The sequence below is a fragment of the Takifugu flavidus genome, chromosome 13 (assembly GCF_003711565.1).
Source record: "Takifugu flavidus isolate HTHZ2018 chromosome 13, ASM371156v2, whole genome shotgun sequence".
Classification (NCBI taxonomy): domain Eukaryota; kingdom Metazoa; phylum Chordata; class Actinopteri; order Tetraodontiformes; family Tetraodontidae; genus Takifugu; species Takifugu flavidus.
This window is the reverse complement of record NC_079532.1, coordinates 5574788-5599128: the sequence shown is the minus strand read 5'-3', so window position 1 is coordinate 5599128 and position 24341 is coordinate 5574788. Positions and strand designations below refer to the sequence as shown.

Genomic DNA, 24341 nt, shown 5'->3' with positions numbered 1-24341 from the left:
AGTCGCTCGCGTTCAAGCTGTGATCAATCGGCCGGGTAATCAGTAATCAGGGGGTCATCACTGCACATGTCGGCTCACATTAGAGGAAACTTCCCCCCCGATGGGGTCACTGCCGTCCAAACTGCTTTGACTTGTTGGGTTTGCACTTTCTTCCCAAACTTCCGGACACGCCGCTGCGGCACCAACCCGGGTGACGGATGCTGACTGAAGTCGCTCCCCCGGAGGTGGAAACAATTAAAATCTGGAGTCAGAAAAGATTTTTCCACGCCCCCGAGTGACAGGAGCCAGGATCTGATCGGAACATCTCCATCATGTCGGGAAACTTCCTATTTTTCCTTCTTCTGGCATCTGATATTAACCCTGAGCTCGAGTTGTTTTTGTCTATTACACTCAATAATACCGACATTAAAGGTTGTTTTTTTTTATAACACATTTGTCAGCCGATCACAGATGACATATTTGACCCCAGAATATTACCAGCTGGCCTTGTCCCCCACCCAGTTGTGCTCGCCTCGCTCACCTTTCCCCTCCATTAAACCTTTGCCGCGTGGGCCGACCTCAAAACCAGCAGAGCGTGCGCAGGTCAGGCCGCCTTCCCAAGTGACAGCTGACAGTTTCGAGCGGGATCAATCGCGCTCAAAGGCGAGCGAATGCAAATGAGGAGGAAACCCTCCTTTTTGCCATTTTTGGCGTCCGTTCTGTCCCCTTTTCTGAGGCGGTGGCGGCGAGCTGGGAGGGGACAAACCGGCTCATTTCATGCCTCCGTTCCTCAATTCTCAAAGAAGCACCATGGCTGACACCATCGCGCTCTGGACCGGCTTCAGCCTCAGGCCGAGACACCACACAGGCGCTCTCAGATGGAGGCGTGCGTCACGCGTGCGGTGGAATACCCTCGGCGCCCTCATATGTAAGTGCCCTGAAGCGAGCCGAGCCTGCTCCATTGATACGGCAGCATCCTCCACATACCATAACCCAAACAGACAGAGGATCATTTATTATTAGAAGGCTTTACCCCGACTGCTCATCCGATGTGACGTCGTTCCCGTTAGGGTCGTAGAGCAGCAGCAGATGTTTGAAAAACAACCGTGGCTTTAAGTGATTACAGGAAATAAGTTCGATTGGGCGTGTTAAGCACAGAAAACCTGTAATTATCTTCCATGACCTGAATTTATGATCAGTAATGACCCCTTTGCCTTTTGTAAGGAATCCAAAGCCTTCGGAATGGCGTGCTGGCTGATTTACCTGCAGGATAAAACCGTGCGTGTCGGAGTCACGTGACTCAAGCGGATGATAGATGTTTAATGCCTGAACGGGTGCTATGAAAGCTCTTTAAAGCTCTCGCCACATGACTTCAGCGGCGATGGCTAACTTGTGCATCTGGGTGGCTTTTTAATGCTCCAGGTTTCGAGGAATGAACTTCAAGATGAGCCCAGATCCAGGGAGGGTGGTGGGATGGTTCTGCGTTGCTGTCACCGTCCTTTGGTGAATGTGCGACGGACCAGATACAAAGAAGGAGGGGTTGCACCTCCCTCTGTGGCAGGTTTTGTCTGGAAAAAGGGGCTCGGGACAGGAGGCTGCTTTATGGCTCAGCGACTTTCAAATTCACTTCAATGATGTCACAAGGGAACGGAGAATCTGGGAGTGGGTTGATTAAAATCCTATTACAAATTATAAATATATAAAAAGAAAAAAAACCTTGGAAAAAGCCTCAGTGAGTGACTTTGAATTGGAGGAAAAATCCATTTTTCAAATCAAAATGCTTTTATTTTTTAGTCCACTAATGGAAATCTGGATATTTAACAGGTATAAATATGAAGTTTGGGTAGAAATCATGTCTCAGGGTGCATTACTGCCAAAAAACTCGTTCATTCTGACATTGTGGGTTTTCACTTCAACCACGACCTCGTCTATTATCACCGTCACCACAATAATGTAGGAAAATCCTTGTGATGATGTCGCTCGGGGCGATCATGGCTTATCAGCACCACCCAACACCACACACAAGCTCCAGAAAGATGCCTTGTATCATTTAGCAGCCTTTGGCTATCATTGCTTTGTCCCCTCGCCTTTGACAAATAAATTATTAAATGCGGTCTGGCAAGCCGAAGCTTCGTCTTTGGATGTGTCCCTCAGTCATTAGTCTGCAGTGTCACTATAGATGAGGCTCATTTACAGCAAATCTGCTCATTTGCATTAGAACAAGTTTTATCCCTCGTTGAAATGATTGTGCGTGCACACACACACACACACACACACACACACACGCACGTACATAAAATATATATGTGAAATGCTTTTTTACTGCCAACAGGCTAGCTCAATGTTATCACAGATGGTATCAAGAGTGCAGCTAGCTTGTAAGCGCACACCGTGACACACAAGTAATGTCACATGATCTGGGGGGGGGGGCGGGGAATCATTCTCCCCACTGAATCACTGCCTGCAGGGTGGGGATTGGGAGCAGAGGCTCCGGTCACTTTTGGTTTCCTTATCAGAAGCATCGCTACATGAAGGGCGAAAAGAAACGATCAGCCTGGACCATAAGTATCACTGATACCTGGAACCTTAAGAGCACGCCGTTACTGTTGTGGTCGTCAGTGGCGAGGTGTCAGGGAGCCATGTTGGCGTTGGCGTGGCAACAGTTAGCTAACAGTTAGCATAATTGAAAATAGCTACATTTCATAAAAGCCAAACTGAGCTTATTTAGGCTGGTAGTTAAGTTGAAAGTTTGAATTGTAGATGAGGTCAGCAAAATCTGCCTAGAATTGGTAAATCTGACTTTGAAGGACAATTCTCAATACGAAAAAATTAAAAGCCTGTTATTACCTGACATTACCGGCTACGAGTGTTTAAGGTCGCTAAGAGGTCGTTCTTCTCCCTCAGTGAGGCAGGTTCCTCGCTGGGATTTGACATTAGTGGGTTTGGGGCAGAAAATAGATTTGCTCCACTGATCAGGACTTGGCCAGGAGCCAATCAGTGTACGTCGTGTTGATGGAAGCAGCTGTCTGGTTCACACTCAATTTACTCTTCAAAAATGCATCACGGTGGAAGGTTAATTGTTACTGCTGCAGATTTACTGCTGTATGGGGCCGGTTTACAGAAAAAGGTGGGTGAGGGATCCAACGGAAGCACTGGAGTTACCAAATCACACAGGACATGGGGTGAGAGCCCGTCAACCATCCTATGCTAATGATAGCTTCTCTTTATTTCACAGCACCTAAACAGAGCTTTCCAGACTTTGATTTGACTCTCAAGTCCATAATTCTTGTGTCAGTGAATGTCTGTGTTTTGAAATGACTTTCAGTAATGTCAGGGTCAGGTCGACCTCCTGGCTTCAAACTTTATGAATCCTCACGGAGAGACAACAGCGCTCCTATTCACTCTGCTGCAGCTCCCTTATCAAGAAGACGTCTCCTTCAGAAGCGGATCGCTTTGTGAAGCATGACAACAGTTCTACCTGACCACACACACACATACACACAGAAAAGTTCAAAGATGACTGAGGGAGAAGTCAGACTTCTTCCTGACATGAGGTGCTGCTACAAACACAAGCAGGATGTCTCACACGCTGCAGACATTTAGCTGTCTGCTGCAATGACAGGACAGGCTGCTGACATCTCTACGCTGATGATGTGCTTTAGTTCATCCTGAGATACCCTCCAACCAACAGACACTCCTGCTTCTTTCCCGTCGTCGCCCCTGCTCAATATTTATATAACATATAACTAAATGCAACTGATTGATTGGACCCCTGTTTTTTTATTAGAACACTGTACAAAGTGTTTCAAAGTGTTATTTTCATCAGCTTTGCTCCCTCCCTCCTGTTGTGTTTCATCGTGCACATCACAGGAGGACCCACGCACATATGACAACATTTAGGAGCTGCTTCATTGCCCCCCCAGGAGCCTTTAAACCTGAAACCCTCTGAAGCCTCATAACTCGGCTACAGCCCGGAGCAAACGGCGGTGATACTTGGAACCAGTCACACCAGTTGGCAGGTGGAGTCAAATGTGTTCGCTTGTTTTAATGTGTTTCAAACATCACAGGAAACCTCTGTGACAGCACAACATTGTCGACAAAACGTCTCCGGAAGAGACAGTTTAGATGTTCAGGTTGACTTTTCTGCTCCATTTCATTTCTCCTCTCTCAGGGTCCAACATTAGCTTCAGACTAGCTGCAGGTTCTGGCGGGTCTGAAACTCTGTGGATCGTAGAATTAACGAAACATCATCGGTTATATTTGCCAAGGTCGGACATTAAAGGTCTGATCTTCATCAGAGACCTTTGACCTTTGGCCTGATGGCAAATAGACACGTACATGTTTATGAGTGCGGCAGGCTCGTGTAGCTCACTCCTCCACCAGGCCCACCAGACAGGAAAATCTAAGATTAAACCAAGACCATTCAGATTAAATGATCTCGCTGACGACATCTGGCTTGTGTGTCGCTCAGACACGTCGACTCTCAGGACCAAAACCTGAATCTTGTGGAAAACAAACTGCAAATGACCCACAGTGGTGCGGGTGCATTTGTATTTATGCTGGATGGATGATGGATGTGGGATTAGGATGTGTCATGAATCATATCTTTGAGTGTGTGTGTGTGTGTGTGTGTGTGTGTGTGTGTGTGTGTGTGTGTGTGTGTGTGTGTGTGTGACTGCCAAGAACAACTAATCCCAGTTTCTGAAAAATTCTCATGTACTAACAATATGTAAAACTGGAAGCTTCATATGAATTTGGAAATGTAACCCCCACACAGCACTGGGCTTATGAATAAATAAATACATAAACAAGCAAATAAACCTTTATACTCTGGAGTTTTAAATATTTACACTCCATCAGTCAGTTGACGCTCAGTCAAAGGGACTCGTGTTTCATCTGGAATCAAATGAATGGGATTACAAATGAAAGCGCGACGCGCTCACTCGCCTCGTATTAGAGAGTCGTTTGAGAGGATAAATAACGGAACGCACACAAACACTTTGTCTAATTAAGGTTTCAGAAAACAGAGAAGTTTCATGTCGTTCCTTCTCACTGGTTCCTTTTATCACTTTCGTGACTAATTTGATTGCAGCTGCAACAAGTGTGTCCGTTTGCTGTAATATTCTGTACGTCAACGTGTGCTCGACCAAATTTATAGTCTCTGTTCGAATCGAGAACGTCTTTAGGAGCTTTGAGTCGCGACCCAAAAACAACCGTTTACCTTTAAGAACCTTTTAACTGGAGGAAACCTTGAGCAGGACCAGGGTCCCTGTTCTACTCATGCGAGTTATTAGGAGCCTAGCTTCAGACACAAGTGCTGCTACTGCATGCTAAAGGCAGGGATGTACGCCTCGAGACCACTGATCAATGCAGGAGCCACTGATTCTAGATTTAGGTTTAAATTTCGTTTTTCTGTGATACAAAACCTGAGAATTGTCGACCACAGTCGCTGCCAGCCTCATTTCCCGATGACAGTGTCAGACTGAACAATTCTCCCTGCAGATTAATCCGTCATGTAAAATCAAAGCTGACAACCGTTCGACAAGGGAAACGTGAGCCTCAAGTCTGACCGTACACATCGGTGCACGAGCCCCCGTAACGACCGCTGACGTGATGGGCGACAGCTGTTTCGGGAGAGAGATGGTTGCGATAGAATGTTTCATAGTTTGCAAACACGAACATCTTGTTTGGGGTTAAGTAGCAGTAACGCTGTGCATTAGCGTAGCTGCTAACATTGCTTAGGACAGAGGTTCATCTGAGCAGCCATCAATCAAAATTAGGACCTCGGCATGCACGCCATTTTAATGCCATTACGCGTTAGCGTCAGGTTAACATGTGACCATGGTTTCCGTGGAGCGCCTGAGCTGTTTTCAGCGCGGGTGGTCTGAGGAACCGAGTGATTTGAGTTGGCTCCATGTTCTGATGCTCAGAGCCACCTGAAGAGGAAAGACTTTCAGCGGCCTGATTACTGATTAGGCTTTGATTAACACTGAGACTCGAGGAGGTGTGCACGCGTGTTTGTGCGATTGGTGTAGTGCCACCAAGTTTTGTAGACGCTAATGCTATAATTGCTAACACTCATGGTTACCTCTTATTTGTAGAAGGCTGTTTCTTGGCTGCTCTTGATGAATTAACTCGTGGTGGGCTCACATTTCCGTGACCAGAGGTATATATTCCCAACAAGAACACTGGTCAGTCCATGTTGCTTTGATCTGGCAGGGAATAATATCACGTCTCCAGTCCCGCGAGGCGTATCCCGATCGTGTCGGCTCTTCAGCGAGATAAGAGAACAAACACCATCAAGCATCTCATCTGCAAGTCGAGTGTCACTTGGGTCTCCCGTGTTTGTGCGGCAGCTGTTAATCACTGTGAATGAGAACAGGGCCACAGGTGGGAGACAGCTAATCTATCCCTTCAACCCTCTTTTACATCATGAATATGGAAATTAACTTTTAATCATTATACATTGTGCCGCCATACAATGGGCCAGTGGAAAACGCTCTATTAGATCCTGAGGAAAACAGCTGTGGCCGCTGCTGTTGCTAACGCCACACGAGTGTCAAACAAGCAGCGTGGCAAGAAGTTGACTCTTCTAATAAGAGGAGGACTTTAAGGCAAACACAGGGCGAGTGAAGGCTTCGCATCAACGCCACGGCTCGATGACTCTGTGAACCGTCTGGAGGGCTGAAATATAATGGATATCTTAAACAGTCGTGACAGAGTCCCTCCATTATTTCTCATGGTGTGAGTAATGTACTAGTGTTTGGTCCATCAGCTGTGGAAGTGCTTAATGATGCCGCAAGCTGACGTTTGCTAACAAATACTGACGGTCTGCATGTCTTTGAAACTTTTTCTGGCTCTCATTACTTCAGTCTTGAGTGTAGAGAGTTGTTGAGGGCAGAAGTTTGATTGTGATGACCACAGATTTTGGAAAATTCCAGCAAAAGCAGAAAATTCTCGGCTTTTCCGTTAGCCTTCGCAGGATCGAAATGTATATGCAGATATCCAGAATAAATGGGCCTTCTGAAGACTTATTTCACATGTTATCAATTTGTATTGGAGACTGATGGTCTAAAGAATACTGCACATTTTATCATCTTCCTCACTGGAAAAGTGATTCAGAGAGAGAGAGAGAGAGAGATTTGTTACCATTAATGAGAAAGGAAATGTTCAAAATTCACTTCAGCTCTCTGTTTTTCATTTCTGCTCAAATTTGTGGTAAAATGCTAAATGACAGGATTTCAGTAAAATAACAGTAAAATAACAAATGCTCCCGTTTCAGAAATTAGGGAATTTTGATAAGCTGAATGCAAACGTCCATTTATTTTAAGGTGCCCCAGCTGTTGCCTACAGCTGTATTTAAATGTAATAGCTACAAACAGTTCAGGAAAACTCAACGGCCCCCCCCTCCCCACCATTTACATCACAAATCTTAATTTCTAAACCTGCCATAGTCCTGGCGGTTCTGGTGGTTCTGGTGGGTCACTGGCAAAGATGACAAAGAAAACTTTAGGCATCTCCGATTGTTCTGTAATCTCAGGTAAACGATGCTCAGGGTGCGTCTGGTCTCCCGAACCACTATTAAAAGATTCTATTCTCCTGTTTAACAGTAAGGTTTCAGGTTCCTTGCTTAATGGCAGAGACCCGTCGGCATTGGGGGGGCCTTTATAATCCCGGTCCTGCCATATTAGTCTGTCCCTCGCCCTCCCCCTGTCTCAGGTAAAGAATGGCTTCTCCCACCTGGGGTCATCCTGCAAGGCCTCCCATAAATCCCACCGGCGATACTTGTCTTCTGGCAGCTGCTTGATAACACTCATTATGGCTCAATGACCTGTAGGCAAACATTCACTCCGGGTGGCATCACCTTCGCGCTGCATCTACGGAAGCTCTCCTCCTTAAAAACTCTCCTCCGTCTTTAAAAAAGCCGTAAAAATCCCGCCCGATGAGGGAGCCAGGAGCCGGGAACCACCAAAGTGACTGGTTGATATTGCAAAGTGAATTAGACACCCCCTGTCCTCTGGAGCGAGCTCTTTGGAAGACCAAAGGGATGTTTCCGAGCGCTGTGCAGTTTATGAGCCTTCTCAATCACATGTAGGGGGGTTTGAATCTCACTGCGACCCAAGGCGACAATGAACGGCTGAGGTATCTGTCAGAGCGAGATTAGATAATAAAAGAACAGAGCCGAGAAGCGACCAAACTTCACGAGCGTTGTAATTTGTCCAGCCCGATGTGATCACATCAAAGAAAGATAATGATAAAGCCAAAGACGCTAAACATCGCGCCAGTGTTGGATTAGCCTTGCTTTGACGTAAACACTCACATCGGGATCTATCAATGCTCAGCTGAGAGGAGAAGCCATTTCAACCTCCAAACAGAGCGAGAGGACCCTGGGAGGCGATGCACACCAGCGTCTGATAGCTGTTAAAACCCTGCGCTGCACTTCAAATGGGTTGAAAACAGCTCGCGGAGGTGAGCGGGCCGACGGAGCAACACCGTGATACTCTCTGGGATGTTCACCTCGGGCAAACGCTCTGTGATGCCAAGCACCTCTCTCACAGCTGCCAGAGAAAGTTCAAGGATTTCTCTCGTTTGTTTTTGGACTTGTTTCCATTCAGGGATTTGGGAGGGAAACTTCGGTAGCGCAGCGCTCTGTCCATGGAGGGTCTCTACAAACCCACCCTTCAAAATCATTGTCATATCTGTCCACATTTGAGCAGCAAATTTATTGATCTCGCACCATCAAAGGCCGTTTCTCGCGTCAATTCTTCTGTTTTGTACAAATAAAAAATTGCTAGTTCAGTTTTACCTCACGCCAACTTTTCCCGAGTCTCGAGTCAATTGAAAACTGGGTCAAACTGAGGAAGAAAACAGAACAGGTACGAACTGACACCCGCGACATGGAAGCGCATTCAGCACTCGACGAGCCATGACACATCGGAGACGTCGGCGCACCTCTACGCCTGTCTCCTGTCTGAAACCTGTGCTGCTTCCGTGTCCCTTCCAGCACTCTCCCGTCCCTGTTTGCTGATTTTAGTGCTCTGTAATTTTACTGTCACAGTTAACTGTCTCAGTAACGAGAGGTTGTTTTTCTCACCGCGTGTTCGAGAGTCCCAATCTCGGTGACAGCGTAATTGTTTTCTTCTGTTCTACAAGAAATGGTCAGTACCTTTCGATGACACTTTGAAAAGCTAATTACTCAATCCGACTATAACTGGACAACCAAAGTGCATGTAAACGCGTCAGCCTGACTGATATCGGTGCTCTTCCTGTCTGACTAAGACGGGAAGATAATGCCATTGGAGATCGATTTGCTCCAACGTGTACACGCCTTAATCTTTTAAAACAGGACAATGCACGTGCACATGTTTTGCAAACCCTGCTCTGCATGACCCTGGACCTCAAACGTTTAAGAAAGCTGCAAAGAAAGCGTACATTATGCATATTATGAAAAGCTGAAAGGACGAATGCTGCCACCTAGTGTTGAGGAGGACAGCATGTTCCAGTCACTTTCTCTATTGCTTCAGAACAAGGAACTAATCTGACGAGACGTCGGAGTCCAATTCTGAGCAGAGCCTGTTTAAGTTGTATATGTGTTGAAAGTGTTGGAAATAGATGAGTAGTTTACTTGTGTAACCAAGTGGGAGTATATTTATGACATTCCTGTCACCTTCTGCATTTCTCATTATTGCAGCACAACCAGCTTAATGACTTTTGTGTGTTTCAGCTTCTTTTCATGTTACCTTGCACCTTATTTTCATCATATAATTGCCAAGAATGAATAAGAAACCAAAATAAATGACACATATTCATTATAATGTTCATTCTTCCATACTTAACTTTCCAAGAAACCTCAGATTACACCTTTGTCGGCACTGACAATCCCTCTACCCATCTCTAACATGTCATTAGAGCAATTCGAATATAACAAATTTACCCATAAATCTGCGCTTTAAAATACAGCCAGAAAAATGTTCATAGAAGTAGATTATGTTATTTTCCCTCCCAAAAGCCTCTGATTCAGTTCCACCATGAATTCTCCTTCCCTCTGGGCAGGAAGTCCATTCAGGCCAGTGGGTGCTGGGTTTGCTCCAGGCTCTTCTCCCATTTGGCTGCCTGAATATCAGCCAATGATGCCAGAATCACCTCAGCTTAGAAATGCTGTTCTGTCAGAGAAGGTTCTTGACTAATTGCCGCGTTTGAGCTGCGACATAAGCTCCGCCCCTGACTTATAGACACATGAGGCTCCGCCATGTTTACAGCACAGTTCTTGCAATTAAATATATAATAATCTATGAACATCAAAATATTAATCCCTGGATCATAACAACCCTTAGAAAAAGATATCAGCCCATCGAATGATTCTGATTAACAAATGAGGGGAAATATGACAAACATCTGCTAAGATTAACCCATAACTTTGTGGTGATCAGTTCCGCCCACTTGTCAATGACACCTGGAGGTCAGAGGTCAGACTAATCATCTTTAAAATCACAAGCATGTGTGTGACTTCCAGCAGAGGTCAACCATATATCACCCACTTGACTAACCCGCCTTACAGTTCCTCTCTTTTAGTTTAAGCATGCCAGGACGGCCGTCCCCGAGCACGAATCAATCAAAGTCCGTCGAATCAATCAAAGTTTGTCTCAGATTGGACGTACAGAGCCACATTTGACTATCAGTCAGGACGAGAACTCCAGAATACGATATTTCGCTCCATCTGCTTCACACATGCAGCAGTATGTTTTTGCTATAAGAAACCCCGAGGGGGGAAAAAATGCATAATATTATCCATAGCCTCAGTAACCTGCCATATGTGTCAATGCTTAGGGGAAAATGCATAGAATAATATGCAGAACATACATAAATACAAGCTGGCAAAGTGAGTACCATATTCTCACATGTTTGCCTGTATGAGTCGCTACTTAGCTAACTTAGCTAAAGGTGTTGGTAGGTTGACGTGCAGTGTGACAGACTGTCAATAGGCTATCATCCTTAACATACTGTTTACATTTTAGCAGATGCTTTTGTGTAAAGAGACTTATAGTGTTTGAGTGCTGGAACTCTAGCTTTAGCCCAGAAAATAATAAAATTAGAGATTAAACAAGCAAAAGGATTTTTAAAATCCATTTATAATTGGCATCCAGTTGGGTCTCACGTGCACATCTGCAGCAGGAGCTAACAGATATGAATGAGCCACAATGGACCTGGTCGATGCCGTTCCCTAATTTGATACCCATGTAGAGAACTGGAGCTGAGCAGGGTTTTGCATCAATGTCCCAGCTGGGGTCCACCTTAGTGGAAACCTGCATTTATGGACCATCATAAAGCTCTCAGATAATCCAATATAAAGCCCAATTGAGGGCTACCACTCACATGTTTAAAGTAATGCCTCTGTATGTTCATGCGAGATTCAGGCCCATTTCCTCATTTTCCTCTTAGCCCTGTGCACATTCTGCAGGATGAGGCCTGTTATTACATGATGTCTTCGGGAGCGACATTAATGGGGGGTACATTACAACGCGGGACACCTATGGAGTTCAGCCTCTCTGAGCTCTGCACGTCACAGCAGAACGAGCTTGAAGACAGTTTGTGTTTAAGGAAGCAGAACGTTGGAACGGGTCGTTTGCCATTGCTGAAATCTGAGCGAGCTGAGTCAGGCTGCGTTCAACAACGGTGAGTAATGCTAACAGACTTCGTGCACTGTGGTTGTGCTTAGAGGTCAGTTGGGGATGGGGGGATCACAATGAGTGTAACATTTAACTGGTAATCTGAACTTTACCATTAAACGTGCTCAAGAAATGATGCACTTTAAATAGATAAACTGTAAATTTACTGTCCTTACCCATTTTAAGTTTAGTCCGGTTTGGGTGGTCAGGTGTGAGGTGTGAATATAAAACACCCCACTGTAGTCCTCAAAGTCACATTTAGCTTGAAACAGCTTCCCGGTGCTGTTCCCTTACAGACGACCATGAAGTGAATCAAAGGCAGGAAGTGAGCCAAAAGGAAGAAGGGAACCGAAGAGAGGACGTGGCACAGCACAACAGGAGCAGGTGTCTGAAGACCAGCACAGATGGAAAAAAATTAGAAAATGCCTTGTGGGAAGATGTGGAGAGGTGCGAAGGTACATGCACTTTAGTTTTCTGCCTGCTTTTGTAACTGGTGGGGCTGTCCCGGTGGGTTGTTCCATTTTCTAAAGTGTTAAATCGAACCAAAACAAACCAAGTGAGCTGAGACCTGCTGACTTTCCTGGTGTTAAAGCACCTGCAGTCATACGACGTAGGACTAAAAGACAGAAACACAGAAAAGGCGCCTTTGACGTCACATTCCAGACGACGGTGCCACTCAAGCTCGTTCTGGGGTGTTTGTAGAACAGAAGATTCTAATCCCAAAAACACCTAAGGATTATTTCACAGCCAAAGTCAAAAATATCTGCACAAACATGGCGGCCTCATAAAGTTGGTTCCTCGATCGGAACCTTTCTAATGAGTCCTGTTACTTAAGATTTAGTCCCAATCACAGTTGCTTTGTTCACACGGCTGCAGGATTAAGTGCAGATGCCAACAAAGGGCAGCTTGTTAGTGTGGCGACAGACGCTCAATATGCACGTCCAGTCAAGCCTGGCCAATTTTCTGCCTGCTCTCTGAAGGCAACGGTCAGAGGATTAGAGACAGACTGGGATCCCGCTCCCTGTCTGCCCAGCTGGGACACGCAGGCTGCCTCTGTCTTTTGTGTTTGCTTTTTGTCTTTCCCAACCAAAGATCACATTTTTGGGTGTTTCCATCAGCTGCCATCAGTCACGGGCGCCAGATGCACCCTGGGTCATCTGGCTCGGCGTAGAACATCAACAAAATGTCACCACGTAATGACCTGAGAAAAAAACATGGGCCAATTGCCACGGCCCACTAAGGTCCAGAGAGACCTCAGCCAGGATCTGAACATTCCCAAACAGGTCCTGGGAACCAGGAAGTCAGCGTTTTCCGGTGTTGGATGTGACTGACAGGCTCATTAACTGGTGGACTTGAGAGAATGGCCACTTGCCAGAAGATGAGATGGAAGAGTCGAGTGTGCAACATCACAACTGTCTATTTTTTTTATGGCACGCGAGACCACCGCCAAGGTGACTCCAACGAATAAACGCTGCCAAAATAGATACACGCCGACGCGCTGCAGAGGGGGATTTAATGCCACAGTTTTATGTTGAAGATTTCACATTAAAAACCTTTTATCATCGTAAAAGTAGCCATATTTCAGTTGATTTATCATCCTCGTTCCTGTTTTCTTACCCCCCCACCCCAATTTCAAGAGTTATTTTGCTATAAGCAGTCTTCTCTTGGGAGAGTGAGAAGCCAAGCTAGCCCGAGTTGTGACCTAATGTTTCTTTTTTCATGACTTTGACCAGCACGACCTGATGGGGTGCTGGTTTGGTTGCTCCCCTGAAAGTCAAGGTCGTCCCGCTGCAAGTGGGTCATGGTGCAGAACCTCAGGGGTGAGAGGGACGATCGTTGATGTGTCAGGACCTAAGAAATAATCAGGTTCCTCAGAAAAAGTTAGAAACCTCCCTTCCTTTAATCCAGGAAAACATGCCCAATTAAACCAATATTCCTCAGATTCTGCACTGGAGTACCTTCAAATAAACATTCTTGTTTATATTTTCCTCCACTTTATTAGATATTCGTCTACTGAACTTGCCCCTGAGGGCAAACAGTCTGGCCGATGCCGTTTAATTGCCTCGCTGATAATTAGGACCTTCGCCGTCTCCCTCTGACTCCTTCTGACGAGTTTTTTTTTCAGAAATGGAAACTTGTTTAGCGTGATCAGCGTGTCGTTTTTAGACTGTGAAAACACCGCAGACGTGTTGGAAGGGAACCTATAGCCTCACGTGATTGGTGCAGCCGTGAAGGTGACGAACAGGGCGCCAGCGATTGTGTCAGAACTTAATTATCAGGATTCTGATCAAATTTCTTTCAGCAAAAGCACAAGAACCTGAAAACGATTGCCTGCTGTGCTATAAAACTAGAATTTTGTGATAAATCATTGTAGCTGGAAATCTTGCTTTTTCTCATTTTAAGTTTCACTTTTCTTAATCCCAACAGAAAGTTGCACAAATATCTGATTTTAAAAAGGGGTTAAAATGTTCAAATCCCCCTCTTCAATGCCTGGTGGCAAACCTCCATTTGCACAGAGGAGCTTACGAGCTGATGGACACACAAAATCGCTGAAAATCGCTTGGTTCCAAATCACCAGTAGTCACAAATATCCCCTCAAAAACGACAATAGTGGGGAAGGATATTAAAACTCCCAAACGGGCGGACTTCCTGGATGTCTGCTTGGAGGAGCGCTTCGTGCGTCAGTGCTTCATGTGTGCAGGTGAGGTTATAAGCGCACAAATGGCGCCGGCTCTCCTGCCATTCACAGATCGGTAGACAATAGAGCGATGATGAATGATGAAGACGAATGGCATCCCATCCCGTCGAACGTCGCTCAGCAGAAATGGATTCCAAGGGCGCTCCTCATCATCTCAATGAGCTTCCCCCTCGCTGTGTTTCCGCATAAATCATGTTAACCTTCTCATTTTCAAGTTCATTCATTTTTAAGGTGCTCTTCCTCCGGTGTCGGCGGCGATGGGCCTCGCGGATGCATCACAAGGATCTGATTGCTGGGAATCTATTAAAGCTCCGACTACAGAACACTGTGTCGCTTTGCAAGGAATGCCAACTCCACTATCTGTCATAACTGGGAGCTGTCATCACGGAGCTGCACGCTGAATGCAAATGGTCCCGGCAAGTTCAGAGACGTCTGTAGGAAGGCGGCGTTACTGCGCCATTTATAAAGCAGGAGATGATCCGTAGCCTGACAGGTACGCCCACGTGTGGAATCAGTGTCTCATTTGCACTGTCTCTTTATTCTGACTGATTCCGGTTCCCAACAGTGTGCAAGCTGCGGCGGCCCCCATTTTTAAGGACATTCCGGAGGAATTTCTCCGTTGCAGAACATTTTTCCTTTTACATTTGGAAGAGCTTAATGTTCTTTTTAGTGGGTCCAGACCACGATGCATTTGACACAAAAGTAAGTTTAAAAGAAAAGCAAATAAACTGGCAAATAAACACACAAACACCTTCATAAACTGTGGTGGTTTGCAGAACATTTAAGTTGGGTTATGAAGTTATATACAACACAAAGCTAAAAATAACATAAAACTACATTTTTGCTTTGCAAAGACATTGATGCAGCCATGCTGATTTATACACAATACGGACAAATATTATATATTTCAACAGTTCTACCAATACCACCTCTTAATATTAGCATAATATATTTCATGGCGGTTGGCAAAGTGACGCTACAAGCAGAAAGACCAAGCAGAGACTTGTTAAACACAAGAAGCGCAGACCTGCAGACCAACTTCTTCTTTCTTCCAAGGCTAACCTTGATAAACAGCAGAGAAGAAAGAACCCGACATGAAACTGAACGAAAGAAATAAATCCTGAAACCCTTGTGGGATGTGCTTTTTGACAAGATTCAACCTCAACCCTCCTGAGGAGCAACATTAACACAAGAAGACAGAAAAAAAACAAAAACCGAAACTGCTGTCGGACTCAATGAAGCCAGAAAATGAACCTTTGTGCTGAACGAGGTTAGCCTTTGTCTGCGGCTGTTGGCGCCCTCTGTAATTTTTGCTCCCCTATCATTTGCTGCAACAACAAATGGAAACACACCTGTTCACATAAGTGTGTGTTGTCTTCTGGAAGCCTTTTGTTACTGAAGTTCAGTGGTAAACCTCCTTACATTGATGGAAATGTGGGTGTTTTCTACTTTCAACTTGGTAAAACTCCTTGCTAAGGTGGACTATCATCCCAATGAGGCCATTTTGGATGTTTTGGACACACCAGGGATGCTGTGCATAAAAAGGAACCTCTGACCTCAAGAAAACAGGTATAAGGTTGGAAATAGTTTTCTTTTTCTTTCTTTTTTTTTTTACATTTTTTATTCTGACCTTGAAAATGTCACTTTTGAATAAATCAATTTTGCCTTTTTCATAACTGAGGTGTAATTTTAGATAAAAAGACATTTAACTGTCGTCACGGGACACCCTGCATGATCAGCATATATGGATACACTGCTAACGCACTTCCTTAGTACCACATATAACCTTTTTTTGGGGGGAGGGGGCGACAATGGAAGCTCAGAATGGATGTTGCATTGTTTTCAGTGGTGGTTACTGAGCCGGGATCATGCCTGCGAGCAAAGAAAGGAATGAATACATGACACTTGGATGACAGGAAGGGAAAATGCAACCCCCCCCTCCCCCCAGCAGAATGCTAATGTGCCACCAATCAATAACACGGTACATTCACTTGACCATTTTCTTTTGCTGATCTGGGGTGCGCAGGAAACCACACAATCCGTCTTTTCCCCAATTTCCTTTGAGGAAATGAAAATGGGGAAGGGGGAGGGGCTACTCGGAGGCCCTCAGGATGCTCCCAGGCTGTATTTGGAGCAAACGGCTTAGACGCTGTTCACTTCAGGGTTCCTCCTCATATTCCTGGTCTGTAATAGTCTGGGGGCTGGGTGAGAGGGGCCAACGCACAGCTCTGATGGCAGAGGGACGAAAAGTCAGGCTCTAAAATACGAGGATCTATAAATAGAGTCCCTGGCTGTGCTCGCATGTTCGGCTGTGACTGCAGAGGAAATAAACCAACACAACCTGGACCCTGGACTCCAGCATCAGAGCCGCCCATTGTGCTGCAAGGGCAAAGGGACAGAGTGGGGGTGTCGGAGCACACCTGAGCTGAGGACTCATCGATATTTCACACTAAGGAATCAGCTGGTAAAGCCCCACGTTTGTCCGCAGAACAATAGTGGAACTTAAGCAAACCCCAGGGGTCGGGTGGGGGTCAGACGTTTGGAGGAAGGCTCACGGTCCAGGAGGACAGCTCGTGCTGCGGGGTCAGCGGAGTGGAGGGGGGCCGACTGATCGCTGATCTGCATGAGCACACTTCCTCCTGTCGATCGGGTCTCATCATTGTGTTCCATTGACGTTCCGCAGGAGCAGCAGTGGCTTCCAAAAACACATTTATATGTGGAATATCTGTCCCCCAACTCGGCCTCGGTGTTATTTTAGGCGAGCAGGGTTAGCATCTTGGTGCAGTCTGTGGCCAACGAACCACGTGGAGATGTATAGATGGGAGCAGCGCTATAATAAAGACGTCAGGCTCAACAGAAACAATTTCGGAAGCACGTTCCCCCGAGGCTGCTTCCTTTAACACATTTGTGTGCTTTATCCCCGCAGACACGGGACCTTCGGCTGAGGAAGAAAGAGGTCTGAATCCGACTCTCATCCACGTTTTGAGCCGTAACAGGTTAGGGCGCCTGGTTTCTTGATTCATCTCCCCTGTTTGGAGCTTTGGCCCATACAAACATCTGTCTAGACTCAGTTCCTGTCTCCGGTGATTGAATGTATCCCTCTGATGGAGATGAATTAAGTCTTTGAATGTGCTTTATACTCATGCCTCTTGCATCAGTCCTTTTGTGAGACCTCAATGAGCGAACTCTCTTAAAAGGAAATGAACAATGAGCCGCAGAGTATTTTAAGAACTGCAAATTTGAATTCTGCAGCCGCTTATTCATTTACAGCAGCCTACCAAGATCTTATTTTGAATATATATATATTTCCTATAATAAGATCTCTTATCTGTTATCTAATGCATATGCATTTGTTATCTTTGGAATGTACATTTTTAATCTCGCGCATTTACTCTCATTAGCTCGACTAATAACTAAAATGTGGATTTCCAGTGGAATCTGAAGGAAAAGCTGATTACTTTATAACAATTATCCTTTAGTTGGGGCCGTATTCCAGCCTTGGTTGTGTTGACTGATTTTATTCAGGAGCTCATTAAGTCTCACTCAGAGAGGCTACTTAATCACACCGATTGATTCATTAAGGAACTGGGGGGCAGGTGACAACATGATCCCCGGGGCAACATGATCCCCAGTGGTGGTAAATGGGGGTCCAGTCCAGCAGTTGGAGACAGCAAAGTCTGTCCAGTAACTCCAAATGTTTCCAGGTGTTTCTTGTGGTATTTGTGGTGTGAGAACTGTGAAGAACCAGAACTTGTTAGGCAGATTATCCCTAACGTTCATCAGAAACACAGAGGAACTGCTGGGTGGACTGGTTTGACTCCAGTAAGAGGAGGTAGATGTGGCTAAGAGCCGGAGGGAGGGTCCCCCCATCAGCTGAGGGTCCCCCCATCAGCTGAGGGTCCCCCCATCAGCTGGAGGGTCCCCCCATCAGCTGGAGGGTCCCCCTACATGAGATTGGTTCTGCTTTCTACATGAATATGTTGTGTTTTTATGGATGTCTTGACCTTTATGTCTTTGTTTTATGTATTTTAATTACCCGAGGTCCTTCAAACACCACACAGGAGGACTAAAATTGAAAATGGGCCTTTGGCTAACACTGGCACATCTACTGCAACGTCCATGAACGTGTACGTTCCTTCTCAGTAAATAATAAACAAATAAATAAAAGCCTGGCCCTCTACCAGATTTCTTCTTGATCAACGAAAAGCACCTGGAGACAAATTTGATTGTAACGTGCTTAAAAATAAAGTTGAATTGAACAGATGAATTTGTCATTCAACCCCTAAAGAACCTTAAACTCAAACTTATCAGTGTTCTTGGTTGAAGTTGATATTAAATTACCGAGTATTATATACTAAACATCTGGTCATGGTGATTAGGTGACAGTCATGTGACCCGAACAGGAAGTGGCTTCCCACAAAATCAAAGGAGGGAGCTGATTTGAAAAGGTTCAGAAGTTAACAACAACAACAACAACAACAATAATAATAATATACAGGAGAAGAAGAATAATCTGAGTGTTTGGGGAATATTTTGGTTTAAATTTTGTTGATTACGAAAAAGAAAAGGGGGAAGAAGAACAGAAAAGAAGGAGAGAAAGTAGCACAAAGCAGGCCATCGGGGAAAGTGATGAAATAAAAGAAGACAGATATTAAGGAACATTAAATGAAACACACTATGGACTCTGGCAGTATTTCAATACCAGTTAATCAAAGAAGATATGAAAAGAAATTACGGGACCTAAAATCTCATCCAGGTGTTGCAGGCGTTTATGAGCCTGATCAAAATTCCCACGGTGAAACCGACTTGATTGCCACTCCAGCAGCCAATGGCATGTGAAATAGGACAATCTGGGCACTTTTGCGTGCGCCGGGCGGTGGACCTTTTGGAAGTGGCATCCTGTTTGGGGGTATTTTGGTGCTGAGCAGCGCAGGTGCAGCCTGTGGCGACAGGAGAGTGGGAGGAATACACAAGCAGGTAAGTCGCGGCCCATTCCGACTGTGGCTAATTACATCAGCTTCACGTTGCCTTCAGGGCCATTGTGATACAGCATTTAGTCAATTTGCTGCTTTAGCACTAAACAGATGTCAGACTGAGCAAGAAAAAACCATCCAACAAACTGGACTCAGGTGCTGGAACCCCTAAAATAGAGTGATTGAATCCTCCTGTTCACTGATTCAACCCCACAAATACAGTAATTCCTAATGGAACGCTCCAACTGAACTATGGGAGACTAATGTATTCATAGCTGCACACTCTGAATCTCAGCCACCTAAACGGCCGTCACGATCCCAGAACTCGAAGATGTTTTGACACATCGAGAGGGGCTGAAGACAATGTGTTTCAGCATGAGCAGCTTCCATTTAAGGAGATTGCTGAGCCTTTCCTGCCATAAGTGCCACGCAGCCACTTGGAACCTATTCTCAGCTGACAGGTCAAAAGCACGTCCATCCCCTACTGCTAAAACCTCGGCGGATTCCCCCCCCCACACACACCCAAACTATCCTTTTAAAGAGCACATTCAATCAACAAGTCCAGCAAATACAGTTGGGGTTCAAGTGTCCATCTTGAACTCTTCCATTCTCTTATTTTGGCACCTCGCAGGCAGCCACTTTAGACCGGCAGCCCTGTTATTAACGACGCTTTTCATGTGTTGTCAGGAGTAAACGAATAGCTTGATCACTGCACACACAAAATGATGACGTGAATCATTGACTTGCACCACTCCGCTATTCATTTCATCCTCATTTTGCCTCTTTTTGGGGGAGCTCTGGCGAAGGTGCACATTTTCCTGAAACTTGATATTCAGGACATTGATCATAATCAATCGATGCGCTAAGCGCTGTTGCTATTTCTACAGGAGTGTGAACAGAGATACGGGACCACTTTAGCTGGGAGTCAATGCGATCGCTGAAAGGAAACATGTCAGAGTGACCTTCAGGAGTCACGGGGCGCTTTACAGCCTTTGGGGCTATTTTAGATCGAGCAGAAGGAAGAGGATGGATTGATATGCTGAACAGCCCCCACCGTTGTTTTTATGACCACATCACATCATGGTGTCAGTTCCACAACCTTCTGGGAGTCTCTGTGAGTTGGGACCTCTGGGGTCAACTCGAGTTGGACTGAGACAATTATTCAGGCTGTAAAGTATCGAAATATAGCGACAGTCAGGCTAATTAAGCTGACAGTCATTTAGTGTTGTTTTGTACCGGGTAATAATCACGGTAATAAATGAAAGTGGAATTTTATTAGCGCTGTCAGAGTCCTTTAGCTCTGACTGACAGAATGTGTAGGCGGACATTGTGCTTTGGTTTATAAAGCTAGCAAATAACATAAAATATACTGCCAAAACAGCACGTGAGCTGAATTAGACACTCCACACACCTGTTGTTGGCATGAAAACATCCATGAAATCCATCTGTTTCTACCTGTCGGGCATCATCTCCGACAGAATCCTCTATTTTCCCGTCAGTCCCTCCAGCAAACCGGGCCGTTTAGGCCATCTTCTGAGGAGGAATTGAACCTAAACCTGGGCCACTCAGGCAAGCACGTCAGGACTGTCACCGTTTACCAGGATTCTGCCCACTTCTCACTTTGCTTGTCATAAAACACACTTTTAGTTGCACGTCTCGTGCATCTTTTCTGCTGCGTGGCTTGACGTTTGTTGCTGTTTGATTTGGGGCAAAGAAAAACCTAAAGTGTCGGCCCGTTAGAAGATCAGACAAGATAAAATCCACAGTTATCCTGGTGCCACGGTGGAGATTTGACAAGTCTTTTCAGAACACAGTTAATATTGAGCATTGAGATCTGATGCTGTAAAGTGGGATTTCTAGTAGTCATTTAGAATTTTAACTGAAAAAAATTCAGGTCCAAACTGGACTTGACTGAGAAATAAGAAGAGATCAGCTCAGTTTGACAGAGGGGCAGATGCTAATGAATGCTAGTGATTTAGCCGCACAGACATGACAAACTGCTCCTTTAAATCCTCACATGTTAATAAAGAAAAGCAAAATAACAACGGCGATCCGACTCACAGCAGCAGGAAAAGTAAAGATTTGGCATCGACCAGAGTGGCGTCTGTACCTGCAGCGACAATTCTTTATTATTCTTTTATCACCTTGAAATGTTTGCATTATTCGTCCTAAAGTGCATCGCTGAATTGATAAATAATACCAGTGCTCAGGGAGCCGGGGTGGGGGGTGGGGGGTGAGGGAGGGATGTTGGAGTCTTTAACAGCTAAATAATACAGATTTAAAGTACCGACTTTATCACCGCAGAGCACGGCGCCATAAATCGCTTTATTTAAATCGGTTTATTTACACGCTTGTGTTGACCTGCATGCAGAGCCATTGGCAGTCTGTCTCCCACCCCCACCCCCACCCCCCCCACCTGAGTGGAGTTGACTCCAGCTGCTCATTTGGCTGCAGTGGACCTCACCAGGAGGAGCGTTCTTTCACTGCTCCTGGCCAGACCCCTCCCCCCCCCAGAACCTGCAACCATTTCCACTGTCCAATTCACCAGAGAGCCTAATCTGTCATGCGTTGGGGAGGGGAGGGTGGGGGGTGGGGGGATGTCACTGGGATCATCCATAACGATTTGGAGATTTACTGGGCTTGTATGTAAATGAGTCCACTGGCATCAAATGCCAAAGAAGAAATCGCCCAGATTGCGACGGTCTCTCATTATATTTATTAGTTTCAGGACCTCCGATTACATCTGTGCCATTAAAGCTACATCCTTCGCTATAAACTGTGCACGCCGTGCACGCGGCTCAGGGAATCAGAGGTAATTCAGACCTTCCACTGCAGTAAGAACATAAAAAATAGCTGCAAACTGTCCACGGATGATATGGAATTAATGCCCGGGGGGGGCAGTTGATCAGTGATCGGATGTCCCAGGGACAGAGAAGATGAAGAGCGGCTCTCAGTGCAGGGTTCTTCAGCAGTGGAGCTCCAGGAGAGTCAGGCAGTTCTCACTTGTCTTCAGTCAACAATGAGAAAAGCTCGTCGTGGTTCCTGCTCGGGTGTGATCTCAATGGACTCGGACCCGGGTGTGCTGGCTGGGCCCCCCCGAGCTGATCTGAACCTTGTTTCACCCATCTGAAATGTCGAACGCCGGCACTTTTTCAAGAGCCATTGTGATTCCCAACATCGCTCCAGAAAATCAATTAGACCTGCTCAAGGAAGGGGGGGGGAGGGGGTAAACGAAGAGGGCTAAAAGGATATCAACCCCCCCGCCTTCGGTGGTTCTAGTGAAATGCGACACGGAAGCGTATTGGCTCCGGAGTCGGATGGAAATGCAGCACGTTTGCTTGAATCCTGCTGAATCGGAGCGTTATTAGGGAGCGGGTTAATGCGCACTGAGCCTGTATTTATTCTCTTAATTATTCATTGATCCGTTTTGAGTCCCCCGTCAATAAAACCAATCAGCGAGTCACCGCTCATTTCCTTTAATAAAAAAACGCCGCCCCCTGGGAACCCTATTGCTATTCGCTCGGCGGCGGTCCCTTCGCTGGACCAGCAGGCCCGTGTGGCGCCCGCCGAGACCCAGGAGGAGGTCCACCTCGCGCATCACGACCACAAACATGTTGATGAATGATCACATTGATTAATATCGCAGATGGGTGAATTATTGCATCATTAATGAGGACAAAAATAATTGAAATACTGGCAGCAAGAAGCCGGAATGATGCATGTGTCTCCTCATCAGAGGTGACTCCCGCACATTTGAGCAGCGCCGCTCAAAATGTTTTGATTTAATCCCGGCGTCCCTTCGCCAACGCAGCTGAAACCGCATTTCTCTTCATCAGGGATGGAAACATCTGCACCTGCTCGGAGACCGGGCCGCCGCGGCGACGCCTCGGACGCTTAATTAGATTCATTAGGCTGTTTGATCCATTTAATTTCATTACATTTGACAAATGTGGCTTAATTAAACTGTTTTCTTTGCTTGTCGTTAGCGTAGTGGTAAACTTTAATTTCGGCTACTGGGGGCGGACAGACCTGACCAGAGAGCAGCAGAAGCAGAAGTTCATTTTGGACCTTTGGAGATCTTTAGCATCGGCGTGTCGGTTCAATATTCCTACTTTTGTGTCCGTGGAAGCTTTGCATCGACGTTTGTTGCATATAAGTTTGACATATCAACCATCAGCCCGGTTCTACAGCCTGTCTCGGTGTTATTCATCTTGTTGGCATGGCAACACCTTTACTGAACCCCCCTGACTTCCCTCTGACTTTGTCGCTGGTCACATAAAAAAAAAGAAAAATCCATTTCTATTCATAGTTTTCAGTCTCGTGACCTGGAGGGCAGGAGCAGCATTCCGAGATGGCGACAAGCAACAGTCATTTATATCATCTATCAGCAGTCGAGAAGACGTCCTTCACTATTAGCTAGCTAACTTCTACTTATTAAGATCACCTCACCTTCATCTCCTCTGGAATGCAGAGGTCTTCAGGACTATTGATATTTCCCATCACTCTCCGGAAGATGAGGCTCCTCATTAAACAGCTGAACCATATTCAGCAGATTCTCCATTATGCTTGTACAGCACAAGGAACCAACGCCGTGTAAACGCATCCTCAGGACCCAAAGAGCTCTGCTGGGGTTTTAGAACCACTCTCTCTGTAATTAGTCCAACTTGGAGCTTTGTCTTTGTGCTCAGTGAGGCATATTTATCTCCATAATCCTCTCCTTTCTATACGGGTTTGATAAGACAGCCACAATATTTTCTAATGCTGCTTTATCGTGTTTGGCTATAAAAACACTGACAATTCAAAGAGGTGATGGAGGCCACGCGCACAAGGACAGCGGAGGGATCTTAATGAACTTCATTAGTACAAAGTGCCGCAGACCTCACAGTTACAAAGCAGGGAGATAAGAGGGACGTTGAACTCATCCTCTAGTCTGTTCACCATTAGGAGACTCAGATTTATTCCTCCAGCACAAGGACTCATTGTTCAGAAGAGAAATATCAACATAGCGGAGCAGAGAATGGGAGC

General features: G+C 45.7%; 1 long non-coding RNA gene across 1 annotated transcript; it reads left to right on the top strand.

The window, feature by feature from the left end:
* Nucleotides 1-22350: 22350 nt before the first annotated feature.
* Nucleotides 22351-23301, top strand: LOC130536542 (uncharacterized). Its single transcript, XR_008953403.1, has 2 exons — nucleotides 22351-23054; nucleotides 23153-23301. It is a non-coding gene; the product is annotated as an uncharacterized LOC130536542 (long non-coding RNA).
* Nucleotides 23302-24341: the final 1040 nt, after the last annotated feature.